Here is a 14,312-nt window from a genome sequence, read left to right as displayed (position 1 = left end):
GGGTGATTGCTGGGAGGGGAGGTGATTGTGATATCACTGCTCCTCCCACTCCTCCTCCCTTCACCCAGGAAGGTGAAGTTGATGGGGGCAGGCCAACAGGCATCTCAGGTGTAGGCAAAGTTGAAGCTGGATTGTGAGAGTGAGAATCAGTATACCCTTCAAGTTCACTTGAATCCTCATTCCCTCTGTCAATATTTCCATTAATCTCTCCTTTCTTTTCCTCTTTCTCCTCATATTTCCTTATGTGGCTCTTCTTAAGACTTTTCTTTTTTCTGTAATTTGTGAAATTCTTTAAGGTCAATTGTATTAAGTTATACAAATAGAATGTTTCCTTAGAAATTGAATGAGGACCTTTATCATTATAATGTTCACATAGTTATATACTACTCTTTTCCAATTATCTGACTCTATTTCTTCTTCCTTGAAGAACCAAAGGGACATGCATTCTAATATATCCACAAGTCCATCAATCTGCTCCCAAGTTACAATCAAACCTTGCCTCTTAATTAGTCTAAGTATGCTTCCTTTAGATCTTCCTCTGGGTGGGGTTGGGGTTGGGGGTGGAGGAGAATCTTTTCCTAATATCTGCCCCATTTCAGCTAGAAAAGGAGAGTTACTAGTTCAGCTCTTAACAAAGTAAGTTCCCTGTTTGTCTGTTAAAATACTCACTCTATTTCCTGATCACCAGGACTTCTTCAGTGAAATTAGGGTCCTTAGTCCACATTGGGTGCCAAATTATTATATCCAAGCTAGCTCCCTGGAGGCCTCAGAATCAGCCAGAATCAAGATATGTAAAAGTCCTTGGTCTTTAGGGGGAGAAGTGAAAAAAGCAGGCAAACTTCCAGGAGTTTTGCCAAAGATCTCTTCTCCATTTTGGAGTCCAAAATCTCCATCTTTTCCTTCTTGTCCTGCTGCCAAGTGAAGTCTTCCCTCTCTCACCCCACCCTCTATCTTAACATCAAACATTGAGCCAGTAGCAATGGTGAAAAGAGCCATTTTTCCAAACATATGCTAATAGAGTCATTGTCTCATAGCAAATAAGTAATTAGCCTTAAGTGCTCAGTTGTCTGATTCAAGTACACTTTTTCATATTTTCAGCTCTTTACATTGATTGGCCCTGTGAAGCTAAGAAACAAAAACATGCAATGACTTCTTGGATTTCTGACATACCAATCCAGGACTTGGGCTTCTGGGTTTTTTTTTTGTTTGTTTGTTTTTTGTTTTTGTTTTTGTTTTTTGGTTTTGGTTTTGGTTTTTTATTATTATTAAAGATTTATATTTTCAAAACATATCCAGGGATAATTTTTCAGGATTAAGCCTTGCAAAACCTTGTATCTCAATTTTCCCCCTTTTCCCCCACCCCCTCTCTTAAATGGCAAAGTTATCCAATTCACATTATAATAAAAAGGGCTGCTATAAACATTTTTGCACATGTGGCTCCCTTTCTTTCTTTTATGATTTCTTTGGGCTATAAACCCAGCAGAAACATTGCTGGATCAAAGGTCATGCACATTTTGATAACCTGTAATGTTCTCTTCTCTAGATTGTAATCGTTCTCTTGGAGCAGATCTCTTGGGGAGCTTCTGGAGGCAGCCTTAGTTTCAGTTCAGTTCAGTTTCATTAATCATCTCAAATGCAGCCAGGAGTTAAAGTCCGAATTCTTTATTGTTTCTTCCAAAATCTTATCTCCTTCACTTAGGGCTCAGCTAGTTTTCTGGAGGCCTTCTCTTCTTGGTTCCCGAGAGCTCTTGTTCAAATGTCTCCAGCTAGCACAAACGTGGAAGTGGGAATGAATCTTGACTCTGAATCTCCTCCCTGAGAGTGGGCTTGTGGGTGGGCTTATGAATCTCCCGGAAGTCAATCCTAGAAATGAATCTCTTGGAACTCCTAGTGGGCTTGTCCTTTTATATTCTTTTTTAAAGGTGTGAATTCTGAACTAGAGAACTGTTAAGTACCATGCTAAATTAGACAACCGACTTAGCACCTTATAAGAATACTAACAATAACCCTTTAGGCATAGTTCCAAATTTTTCTCCAGAATGGTTGGATCAGTTCACAACTCTACTAACAATGTATTAGTGTCCCCTCCAATATCTTTTCCTGTCATCGTAGCAAATCTGAGGTGAGTAGTGTGATTTAGAGCACTTTTTCATATGACTAGAAATGGTTTTAATTTCTTCATCTGAAAATTATCTGTTTATATTCTTTGACTATCAATTGAAGAATGGCTTTAATTCTTATAAATTTGAGTCAATTCTCTATATATTTTAGAAATGAGACCTTTATCAGAACCTTTGAATATAAAAATCTTTTCCCAGTTTATTGCTTCCCTTTTAATCTTATCTGCACTAGTTTTATTTGTACAAAACCTTTAATTTAATATAATCAAAATTATCTATTTTATGTTCAATAATGAACTCCAGTTCTTCTTTGGCTACAAATTCCTTCCTTCTCCACAAATATGAGAGGCAAATTATCCTTTGTACTTCTAATAATATCACCCTTTATGTCTAAATCATGAATCCATTTCAACCTTATCTTGGTATATAGTTTCACATGTGGGTCAATGCCTACTTTCTGCCATGCTAGTTTCCAATTTTCTCAGCAGTTTTTGTCAAATAGTGAGTTCTAATCCCAAAAGCTGGGGTCTTTGGGTTTGTCAAACACTAGATTATTATAGTCATTGACTATTTTGTCCTGTGAATGTAACCTTATTCCACTGCTCAACTACTCTATTTCTTTGGGCTTCTGTTTTTTTGATAATTATCTTAATATAAGTTGAATAAGATTTGGCATACCAAGGTACAGTACACAGAAGGATAGAGCACTACAAGAAAATAAGTAGAGATAAAGTAAAGCAAATCAGCTTTATTGATAGGAAATAGAATAAAGAAGGGCAGTTAGAAATAATGGAAATAAAGTTAAATTTACTGAGATCTGGTGAAATGAAGCATCAACACTAACACTTATCTGGGTTGAGTAGGGCCTGGTATCAAGGAAAGAGAGCAAGAATCCCATATCTTGGCAATTGTGCCAATTAATTTTTAGGAGGAGATGCCTGGGGAATTGGTAGCTAGTAAATCATCAAACTCCCTGTAGTGGCTTTCAGCTATTATTACAGCCCTTCCTTTGATTTGCACTTTCCTGGGACTTCATTGTTTAGCTGGGTAAGGAGGCCATAAAAGCTCTTATATTCATATTCTCATATGTCATATTCTCTTACAGCAAAACTCTTCCTGCTTCCAGGTAGCTCTGACTGAGAAAACTACAGTAAAGATAAGTATGTCACCTTATCAAAAGCTTAGGTAGTCAATCAGAAATAAAACTTAATAATTTATAAATGTAAAACTCATCAGAGGCTAGCCATCAGACTACTGCTGATTTGCAATTACAGCAGTCTCCTACATTCTCCTCATTTGGAATTGTAAGTATCCCAGGTTTATTTGACTAATGGAATGGAATGTTCTTGAATTGTGAGGGTCCAGTCGTCTGCTCAATTATAATCCTTCTCTGGGAGGAGATCTGTAAAATCTTTTCCTCTGTGCGCAGGTTTCTTGGGAGCTCTGAATCTCCTCCAGCTCTTGTCCTTTCTCAAATCAGACTGGTCTCCTTTCAGCCTGCCTGGCGTCAAAACTCTATCCCAGAGTAGATTCTCTCAGACCCAATGCTGCCCTTCTTTTATCCTCCCAGAGAATAGGCAGGTGAGAACTCAATGGGGCGTGGGGAAATACTTCCACCAATGAACTTGCTCCTCTTAGAATTCCTAAGGTGTAAACTCCCTTTAAAGGCCTGAGCCAAAGGTCTGAGCCAGAGAACTGTCAAGTCAACCTGAGTTCTCACCTTGTAATTGTCCACACAACCTGAATTCTCACCTTGTCACTGTCCAGACAATCTAAGTTCTCATCTTGTCACTGTCCAGACAATCTGAGTTCTCACCTGGTAATCCTAACAATGGAAATTTGCCAAAACATAATCTTGGAGAGAAATACATGGCCTCTATCTTGGCAGAAAGGAAATCTTGTCATGAATACCAGTATGAGACACATTTACCAGCTGTTCAAGCATTTTTCAATCATATTTGCCTTTCCATTATTCCATTTGGGGTTTTCTTGACAAAGATACTGAAGTGGTCTGCAATTTCCTTCTTCAGCTTTTCAGACAAGCAACTGAGACAAACAGTTTTCCAAGATCACACAGGTAGTAAGTGCCTGTTGCCAGATTTGAACCAGGAAGATAAGTCTTTCTGACTTGGGGCCTGACACTCTATCCACTGCACCTCTCATTTACTGGTACTTTTGGGATTCAGCTCCAGGATTCCCAGAGGACTCATTTATATTAATAGTCACTGAAGTTTGTTTTCATGTATTGATAAATATAAATCCTGTTAGTGTATCAGGTAACAGCCTAGTCTGGTCCAATGTACTCCTGCCATCTACAAGCAATCCCAGTTTCCACAGGGATGGGAGATGCTACATTGACCCACCAGGTTCTTCCTCTGGTGCTGTAGGCATAGCTTGCTTTGAGCCAGGCTAGTACTCCATTGAAATGGAATGAAACTTATAGATCATCTAATCACCACAAGAATAGCCAGGTATTAAAGTCCAAATCCTTTATTATCTCCTTCACAATTTAGTTTCCTTGCCTGGGGCCCCTGGGGTGGAAAGCCCTGCCACCACAGTGGTGTGAGATGGGATGAATGAATCTTTCTGAGTCCAAGGGCTTGTGCTTCAGCCTCCAGCTGCCACAAAAGTGCACGATGGAATGAATCTGTCTCTCCTTGGCTCTACGAGCTTGAGCTCCCACCTCCAGTCCACTTGTCTTCTCTGGCTCTGACTCTGGCTGAGTTTGTCCCAGGTTATATGCTTTCTTATAATTACATTATCATAGGCATGAATCTTATAAAACTATATTAAGTACTAAGTACATGTACTGAACTAGAGAACTATTAAGCACCATGATAAACTAGATAACCATTGTCTCATCAATTCCACTGAGTTAGCATCTTTGTTTCAAGTTCAGAGTTCTGGCCTATAACAGCTAATGGTACAAAGAAAACATTTTTTCCTTGATGTAAACATAGAGAACAGTAAATTTCAGTAAGACTAAATTACTAAACTTAACTCGAGACAAACAAAATATGACTTGGAAAGTTATACAAAATGTTGGCAGAGATACAGAATGAAATAAATTATAAAACAAATGTGTAGAATCAATTTGATTTTCTCAATTTCTCATTGTTTATGTGTTGTCCTTTAGTCCTTCCCCATTAACCTTGTTAGAATGTAAGCACTGTGAGGCAGGAACTTTTTGCCTTTTTTTATAACTACGTACAAGGACAGTGCTTATCAAAAGTAAGAGTTTAAGGCACATTAATAAATTCTTGTTGATTTGACTTGACTCAGTTATTAGAAATGGGTCTGATTCAGGTCAGTATCTGTTAGTTCAGGTACTATGTTAAAAACCAAGTAAAAAAATGGAGTTGATTAGCCCTAACATCGAAAGGATATTCAACAAGGACAATAAGACTTTGTTAAAGTAGATACAATCTTTCCATAATTCCATATGAAAATTTTTGTTCAACTGAGACAAAGTATCCTGATATCTATTTTCTTGGGACACCTACTAAATTTGAAGGACTCAGTGGTGGGCCTTTTTATGCCCTTAGATGACCAGGATGCACTGATATAGTCAGAGAAACTGGGGTAAAAGGAGCCTTACTCCATCCCCAAGCCAATTAAGTCCTAGACATGTTTGCCTTTCTATATGGCTTTTATGGGGGGAAGGGATATCAGTGCTTTGAAAAAATAAAAATAAAAGAATACCAATTGATCATCTGAAAACAGCTGGAGAAATAAGAAGGAAGTTCAAAAAGGGGAACAGACAAGCTAAGCAATTTTGGAACTTCCAAGATAAATTTGAAATAAATGAATATATATGCACATATATATTTTCAAGCTATACCTATGTATAGAAATTCATGTGCAAGGATGTAATTCTCTTTTACTCTTCTTTGTATAAAAAATTGTTTATGTTGGTGCTTGTGAGGTGCTTGTGCTTGTAAACTCAGGAAAATCCTTATCCCACTTCCTACTGTCACAGATTAGTCAAGTATCTAAAACATGGCTACCTCTCCCTCAGGATTCTAAGGCTACCAATGAGGAGTTAGGGTGACTGCCATCAGCTTAAAACTTTATTCCAAGATTATTAGTTGAAAATTATCTAGTGCTGGAGCCCCTGCCCCACACCCCAAATACCAAAGAACTGATAAGCAATACAGTGAAGCATGAGAACATCCTGCCTTGAAGGTCATAAAGCCCAGGTGTGAGCAATAAAGCATTCTTTCATAGCCTGAGAGCATCCTGCCATAAAATATCACAAGGTCACACATATCTACCACCAGATGTTCCTTAATCATCAAACGTTCCCCTAGTCACATAGTCACAGAACTGTTTTTTCAAACCTATACTCTGGAAACATATATAAGCCTTGTACTTTCCTTCAATAAATGAGCTATTCTGCTTTGCACAGAGTTGTCTCTGCCTCTTGCTTTCTTCACCCATTCCCAGGTTGTAGCCTTACCAGCTTTGCTTACAGGTTGGCACGCGGCTTCAGACCCCCCTAGTTTGAGACCCGCAGGTCGGGTCAATTGGCGCCCTCGAACAGGGACCTGAAGATTCCTGGCAGCCCGGCAGATCGGCGAGGAGAAGGAACATACCCGTCTGGCCAGACCACCCTACTTCAGCAATCAAAAGACTGTGAACGGTGAGTATGCCATCTGCCGCATTCATGGGTTCCCAACTCTCTAAAGAATAAGCTTTTATAAAAGACCTTAAAGAAAGCTTTAGAGAAAGAGGCTTAAAAGTTAAGAAAAAGGATCTTATAAAATTCTTTATCTATATTGACAAAATTTGTCCCTGGTTTATAATAAACGGTCCAGAAATACACCCCGCTAAGTGGCAGAGAGTAGGTCGTGATCTGAATGAAGTTCTTAAACGAGAAGGACCTGATTCCGTCCCCATAAATGTTTTCCCTTATTGGACTTTAATCAATGAAGTTGTAGAAAGTGCCGCTTCTGACGGCGGAATAAGACAATTAATTATCAATGCAGAATCTTATCTACGGCCGCTGTCTCGTGCTGCCTCTATGCAATCCCTTCCCACACATTGCCTCTTAAAATTCCCTCTACAAAAATGAACAGAGAAAGACGCGCTCCTTGATTTTTAGAATCAAGAAGAGGCAAACAGCCTGACTGCTTAGATGCAGTTAGATGAGGCATGGGACAAAAAATAGTTAAAGCCCATATCAAGCCAACAGATTCAGGAGTATATGCTTCACAATTATATAAACTCTGTAAAAAGAATGGAGTGGATCTTAACTTAAAAGCATGCAGAGCCTGGATAGAAAAAATAGAGCTCTGTGTCTGTCTGTGTATGTTTGTCTGAATTTTTTGTTCTGTGTTAAAAGTTAGCAAGCTCATAAGAGATAAGAATTCAGCCTCTGTGTTACAGGCTTAGAAAAATAACAGGCTGAATTGTGGAAATTGGAATTCATTCAGAATAGTAATTCTTTCAGAGTGGTCTTAAATCATGGAATATCTAGGCATTCCCTGTGAAGACAGAGAAATGCAGTAAAATGGGCTTTGAAGTTTAGAGAAGCTCTGTTTGAATTCTGGGAGGGAAGAATGTTCAAGGTGAAACAAACTTCTCTCTGGCAGCGGGAGTCCTAGGAAAAGCCTCTAGTTTGTTTTAGTGATTTAAGAGCTTTGTTAAGTTTAAAAAAAAAAAAAAACAATGATTAAGAAATTTGGGAATTGATTATTTTAATGTTACTTAATATAAAAATTGTTTGTGATTTTAAACTTTTTAACCTGTTGTACCAATTTGTAAGTAAAACAAAAGAAAAAACTTGACTATTTTAAACTGGTGGGAAAGTTTTCTCTGAAAAGCAGATTTTCAAAGCCTGCTAAAGGGGAGTAACGGCATTACAATCTTATCTGCTTAATACCGCCTGGGAAGCTTCTTACTAGTGGCCTTGAAGCACTCAGGCAGAAGAAAAAAAGAAAAAAAAAAGAAAAACTATTTGGTTTGCTTCTGAAACATTGGGTAATTTGTTATCATTATGGGTTATGAATCTTAAAGTTTAAAGTTTAAAAAAAAGGTGATTAAAGAAAAGGGACAAGAGAGATTGATTTACAAAAGCAATTAATAGTTTAAATGAAGTCAGAAGAGTTATTGGTTTGGAAGTGTTAGGTTTAAGTAAGTAAGCATTGGGAAGAGAGAGACAGAGAGATGGGACAGGAGAATGAAGGTGATTTAAGAAGGATTGATTAGTGGGAGCAAAAGATTTCAAGAAGAAATCAGTGGGGAAAAGAAGGAACTGGTTGGAAAGGGGAGTCACGGAGAGATGACTGTGAGACAGGATGTGTTTTTGCAGGGGGAGAACAGCAGTAGGAAGCTGCAGCTGGTTTTGGTTGAAGAAAGCAAACTGATAAAGGGTCAAGCTGCTCTTACAAGATGTTAATTTATTGAACATTTGTTTCCTTAGATATATAATGTTTTTTGTGTTTAAAGAATATGATCAGAAATGTGATATATAGTCTGAAAGGGTTATTTATAAAAAAAAATGTTTAATTGATGTTTTTAAGAATTTTTCAGATTCCTTTATGTGAAAATAGAAGTTTTAATTAATTGATGCCAATTATTTACAGGGACTCCAAGTATAATAGTTCTTGCCTTTGTCCTTTTGAAAATGTTTTTGTTATGGCAATATGTAATTTGGGATTTTTCTGTGTATTGGGTATTTTAAAAACAAAATAATTGGTACAATATTCAACTTATAAAACATCTACTTGGGTATATAAGAATTGTGTGAACATTCTGGGATAAATTTCTTATTGTTAAAAGTCTTACAAAATGTAGATGATCTTTTTGTGACAGGAAGAAAAAAAGTGACCTTGTCCAAGTCACTATCAGTTTGTTAAATTATTTAGGAGCACAGGGATTGAGAATTTCTTAAGACAAATTGCAATTTGTGGAACATGAGGTAAAATATTTAGGCCATTTTATAAGCTTAGGAAAAAAGAAACTAGATCCTGTATAGGTGGAGGGGATTCTTCAAATTACTAAGCCTAGAACGAAAAAGAGTCTGCAGAGATGTCTAGGATTGGTGGAGTATTGTAGAACCTGGATTGATGAATATGCATTATTAACTAAGACTTTATTAAGTCATTTGTTGGAAGAGAAGCCTGATATAGTTCAATATGTAAATACAGTAAACAATGTGGTTTTAGGAGTATTATCACAATTAAAGCGAGGCCAGCCACAGCACTTTTGGTAGAAGAAAAGTGAGAAATTAACCTTTGGGGGAGTTTAATAGTGAATGTCCTGCACCAGGTTCAATCAATTCTGAATCAAAGAGGCCAGGAGGTGGCTAACTGATTCAAGGATTTTAAAATATGAAACAGTATTATTGGAAAGAGATGATTTGGCACTCTCACCAGACCCATAACTTTAATCCAGCCATATTCTTATCCGCTTCCTCTGGGGAACATGTGTCCCTTGAACATGATTGTCCAAATCTTAAACTAAGGTTAGGGAAGATTTGTAGGAAGTCCCTCTGTTGAAAGGCACTGAATAGTTCATAGATGGTTCTTCACAAATAGTTAATGGGAAAAGGAAAAATGGTTATGCTATTGTTAATGGGAAGATTTGACTCTGGTTCAAGCTGGATTCTTGCCAAAAGAATGGTCAGCTCAAAATTTGTCAATTATATGCAGTAAATCAAGCCCTAAAATTGCTTGAAGGACTGATTCAAAATATGCTTGGGGAATTGTTCATATATTTGGGAAATATGGGAAGAAAGGGGAATGGTAAACAGTAAAGGAAAGGGATTGCCACACAGGGCATTGGTCACTGAAATTTTGACTAATCTTATGTTACCTAAGAATGCTGCAGTGATTCATGTGCAGGGGCACCAAAGAGGAAATTCATTTGAGATAAGGAGAAACTGCTTTGCAGATGAGGAAGCAAAGCGGCCTGGAGAAGAGGAATCTGTAAGTACAGAGGAGATGATGGTGCTAATTCTGGCATTTCTGCCTCCAGTGCCTCCACCTTCCCTTACCCCAGAAGAGAAGCAGGAAATCTAAAAGTCTTGGTGCTCAGAAGGATAAAAGAGGGGCACTGGCTCCTCCCTAATGACAGAGAGGTACTGACCACAGCAGGTATGAGACATGTACCCCAACATTTACATCAGGGCAGTCATTGGGGTGTCCAAGACCTGTATGATGTGGTGCTGACTAGGTCTGTGGCACTGGCTTGTACACAATAGCAGGCAACTGGTCAGCAGGTGTCCTGTTTGTCAGAGGATGAATAGGACGGCCCAATGACAAACCTAAAAGGAAGAAGGCCTCCTGGTATCAGGCCTTTCTAAAGCATACAGGTGGACTTTACTGAGCTGCTGTCAGTGGGGTGTCTCAAATAGTTGTTGGTCATAGTGGACCATCTGACCTTATGGGTGGAGGCCATTCCCCTTGCCTGGGCAACAGCCTCAGTAATTGTAAAAGTACTTCTTGAGCATATCATTCCAGGGTATGAGATGGTGGAGCAGGTAGATTTAGGCCAAGGCACCTGTTTCACAGCTAAAATCCTCCAATCTGTGGCCCAAGCTATAGCATCCTCCCTCATCATGTAAAGTGGAAAGGGTGGATAAGGAAATTAAACAGCAACTGACTGAATTGGCATTAGAGACACAATTGCCCTGGACCAAGTGCCTTCCCCTTGCCTTATTAAGAATTAAAACAAAACCCCTGAAGAGATGTGGAATTGTCACCTTATGAATTATTGTATGGTCACCCTTATCCAAAAGGGATTCAAAATTCTTCCTTGTATCGAATATTTGAAACCAAGGATTTGTTTTTAAGGAAATATGTTATGTCTTTACTGTAACATCTGAAAACTTTACAACTAAACAGGCTTATTGCTCAGACTCCTCCTTAGGATTCACAGTGCATAAGTTCTAGCTTGGAGACGGGGTCCTGGCTCGGACATGGAAGGAGGACAAGCTGACCCCAAGCTGGAAAGGACTGATCCAGATCCAGATACAGCAGTGCTACACAGGAAAGAGAGTGGACCCAGCACATCAGAATTAAAGGACTGGTGGACTCCGAGAGTGTGGACTTCCCAACTGAATGCAGAGAAGAAACTGAGACAAACATTGAAAAGCAACTGATGAACTGTGCATGTAAAATCTTGATGGCGGTATTGAAACCTCACTATTAGATAAAATATCTATTACTGACACCTCCCCCTCCTACAAAACATCCTCCATCAATCATAAGAGTTCCTAAAACTTGTACCAATAATGTAACTTTTCCTCCTCTGATGAATTGTGTTAGAAAGAAAAGAACCTGGTATGATACCCTATTTGGTGGTGCTGGAACTGGTTTGGGTATAGTTAATTCAATAGACCTTGAGACCTTGGCCAGCAGACTGCACAGTGCTGGGCAAGATGTTTCTCAAGCTTTGACTGTAAATGCTCAATAGTTGCCCACAATGATCCTACCCTACCAAAATACGTTAAAATGTCAAGGCCAATTCTTACAAGTTTTTTAATGATAGTATTATTACTAGTTTGGGTTTTACTTGAAATATTAGTAAATTATTTAAGTGGACCAAATACCCTTTACAAAATATGTATACCTTGATACAAAAAGAAAATGCTCAAAGATTGTTGCAATGTGGGATCATATGTTTAATTTACCAGAAGCATGGAAAAAACAATGACCTGAAAATGCTATGTGTATTTCTTTTTGGTGTACTGGAACTATTGTGTATTGTCAAGTTAAGATATGGGCTGTTATGTGTTAATTTCATGTGTTACCTTTTGTCTTACCTAATTACTTTGCTTTACTTCATATATATGGATATCCTAAACAGATCTTTAGTTATAAAGAAACTATTAGAGTCTAATCAGCGCGCATTAAATGAACATTGAATACAGACTCTTATAGCTGCAGGACAACTTATCGAGGCCTCTCATTTAGTGACATCAGATACTAACCACCATTGGTATGATTTCTTATTTAGATCAGGTAGCGCTACCATTTATTTTAATAGTTTAGCCATACCCATATTATTATTGTTGTTCTTTTTGTAATACTGTATGTGTAATTGCTATATGTATCGGAAGATGAAAACAATTTATTCTAATTTTACTCCCTTAGCTCAGTCCTCTTATTATTTTCGTGATCTTAAGGCCAAATGATTAAGAAATTTAAAATTTCATATTAGGATTATAAGCTCACTCAAATCTAACAGGCCTCAGCTTCCAAATTATGGGAACTTGACCGTTCCATGAACTCTGTATATTTTTGACACTAGATGATAGGAACTAGCCATTCCTAGAGATGTTTGTGCTCCAGAGAAGAGTGGCTCCCTCCCTGGGCATAGACAATTAATAAAGAACTGTCAAGATACAGACAATACGGAACGAGTCAACTAAGAAAGCCCTTCCGTACCCCACACCTGCACAGATGTATGTGCCAAACCCTTAAATAATTTTTTGGTAAAAATCCTTCTTTGTCTATAGACATGATAAGAAAATTAACTAGAATGAAACGAGACAGTTCTTTTGATACAGCTATATCATTGGTTAATTTGGCTCTTAATGTGATAGAGGAAATGCAAATATATAAAAAACAACAGGAGATAGCTTTTTTAGCTGCGAGTCTACCACAATTTATGATAAAAAACAATGCTGCTTGGCGGCATCAAGAAAGTTTGGATCGGATAATGTTAAATAAAATCTCACAGTTATCTGATGTAATGCAAATTGTTGTACATCAATAGGCATTGGCCTTTACTCTCACAAAAATCTTTTTTCCCACCTTTGATAAGAGAGAAGGCAAAATGATATTCATAAGAATTAATCCCTCAAATTCTAACCTCTAATTGGCTGATAAGCCTTTATAAAAGGCCAGGCTTTCTCATACTCTTGCTAGGGGAGAGAAATACGGAGATGGAGATGCAAAACTCATAATGCACTGGCTGTTCCCTGAAAGGCAGAAAGGTACTGACCTCAGCAACACACGAGCACCGGAAGATCATCAGGACTGTATGCTTGATACCTGTCTCAAATCGGCCTGCAATACATATGGTCATTAGGAATTCTGCCTACCATAGAATAGACAGGACCACCTATGACTCAACGGCCTAACAAAGACAGACAAACTCAACAAAAATTGGTGTTCCCCATAGCTGTTGGTCGCAGTGGACCATCTGACCCTAGGGATAGAAGCCTCTGCTAATTCTCCGCTCTGTTCAGTGCTCTCCTCCCTATGCATAGAAATGAGAAAAACCATAACAACAGGATTATAATAATTAAAATTTCAAATTGGCTAGACGTGATTCTTCTGAGTCAAAATGCCTTCCCTCCTATTTTCTAATTGAAGAAGGGGGACATGCTGGAGCTCTGCCCCACACCCCAAATACCAAAGAACTGATAAGCAATACAGTGAAGCATGAGAACATCCTGCCTTGAAGGTCATAAAGCCCAGGTGTGGGCAATAAAGCATTCTTTCATAGCCTGAGAGCATCCTGCCATAAAATATCACAAGGTCACACATATCTACCACCAGATGTTCCTTAATCATCAAACGTTCCCCTAGTCACATAGTCACAGAACTGTTTTTTCAAACCTATACTCTGGAAACATATATAAGCCTTGTACTTTCCTTCAATAAATGAGCTATTCTGCTTTGCACAGAGTTGTCTCCGCCTCTTGCTTTCTTCACCCATTCCCAGGTTGTCGCCTTACTAGCTTTGCTTACAGGTTGGCACGCGGCTTCAGACCCCCCTAGTTCGAGACCCGCAGGTCGGGTCAATCTAGTGAGTCAGTCTTTTAGGAAAAGATATTTACTCAGGTGGTACAACAAATCCAATTGGTATGAAATATCTTCCCAAAGGTTTGTGATAGCCTTCCAACTGATGTTGAAAGTCCTTTTCTTTATTAGTGAAATTGCTGTTGAGCATGTTGAGTCTGTGTCTATCCTTAGTTCTTAACAGAGACGCTGCCACTAGCTCATCTGAAAATGCCTTTTCTGATAGGAAATCCAACAACTTTTGGACCAAGGAAATGGAAAGTCCTCCTTTGGTCAAACTGATTTTGAGGAGGGAAGGACACCTGGCCAAGGCAAAAAGCACAGATCTCTCCTTCCTCCTGTCTAAATCAGAACCTTATCAGAGCATACATTTTTTCCCCCTTGCTTCAATTTCTCAAAACCCCATTCCACCAAGCTTAATGCTTTTATACATGTC

At 38.4% G+C, this 14,312-nt stretch overlaps 1 long non-coding RNA gene across 1 annotated transcript; it reads left to right on the top strand.

The window, feature by feature from the left end:
* The first annotated feature begins 579 nt into the window (after positions 1-579).
* On the top strand, positions 580-11,416 carry LOC141556529 (uncharacterized). The gene is made up of 2 exons (XR_012486551.1): positions 580-6,762; positions 10,970-11,416. It is a non-coding gene; the product is annotated as an uncharacterized LOC141556529 (long non-coding RNA).
* Positions 11,417-14,312: the final 2,896 nt, after the last annotated feature.

Source organism: Sminthopsis crassicaudata, chromosome 2 (genome assembly GCF_048593235.1).
Source record: "Sminthopsis crassicaudata isolate SCR6 chromosome 2, ASM4859323v1, whole genome shotgun sequence".
Taxonomy (NCBI): domain Eukaryota; kingdom Metazoa; phylum Chordata; class Mammalia; order Dasyuromorphia; family Dasyuridae; genus Sminthopsis; species Sminthopsis crassicaudata.
The sequence above is the reverse complement of the archived record's forward strand: the minus strand, read 5'-3'. Positions and strand labels throughout refer to the sequence as shown.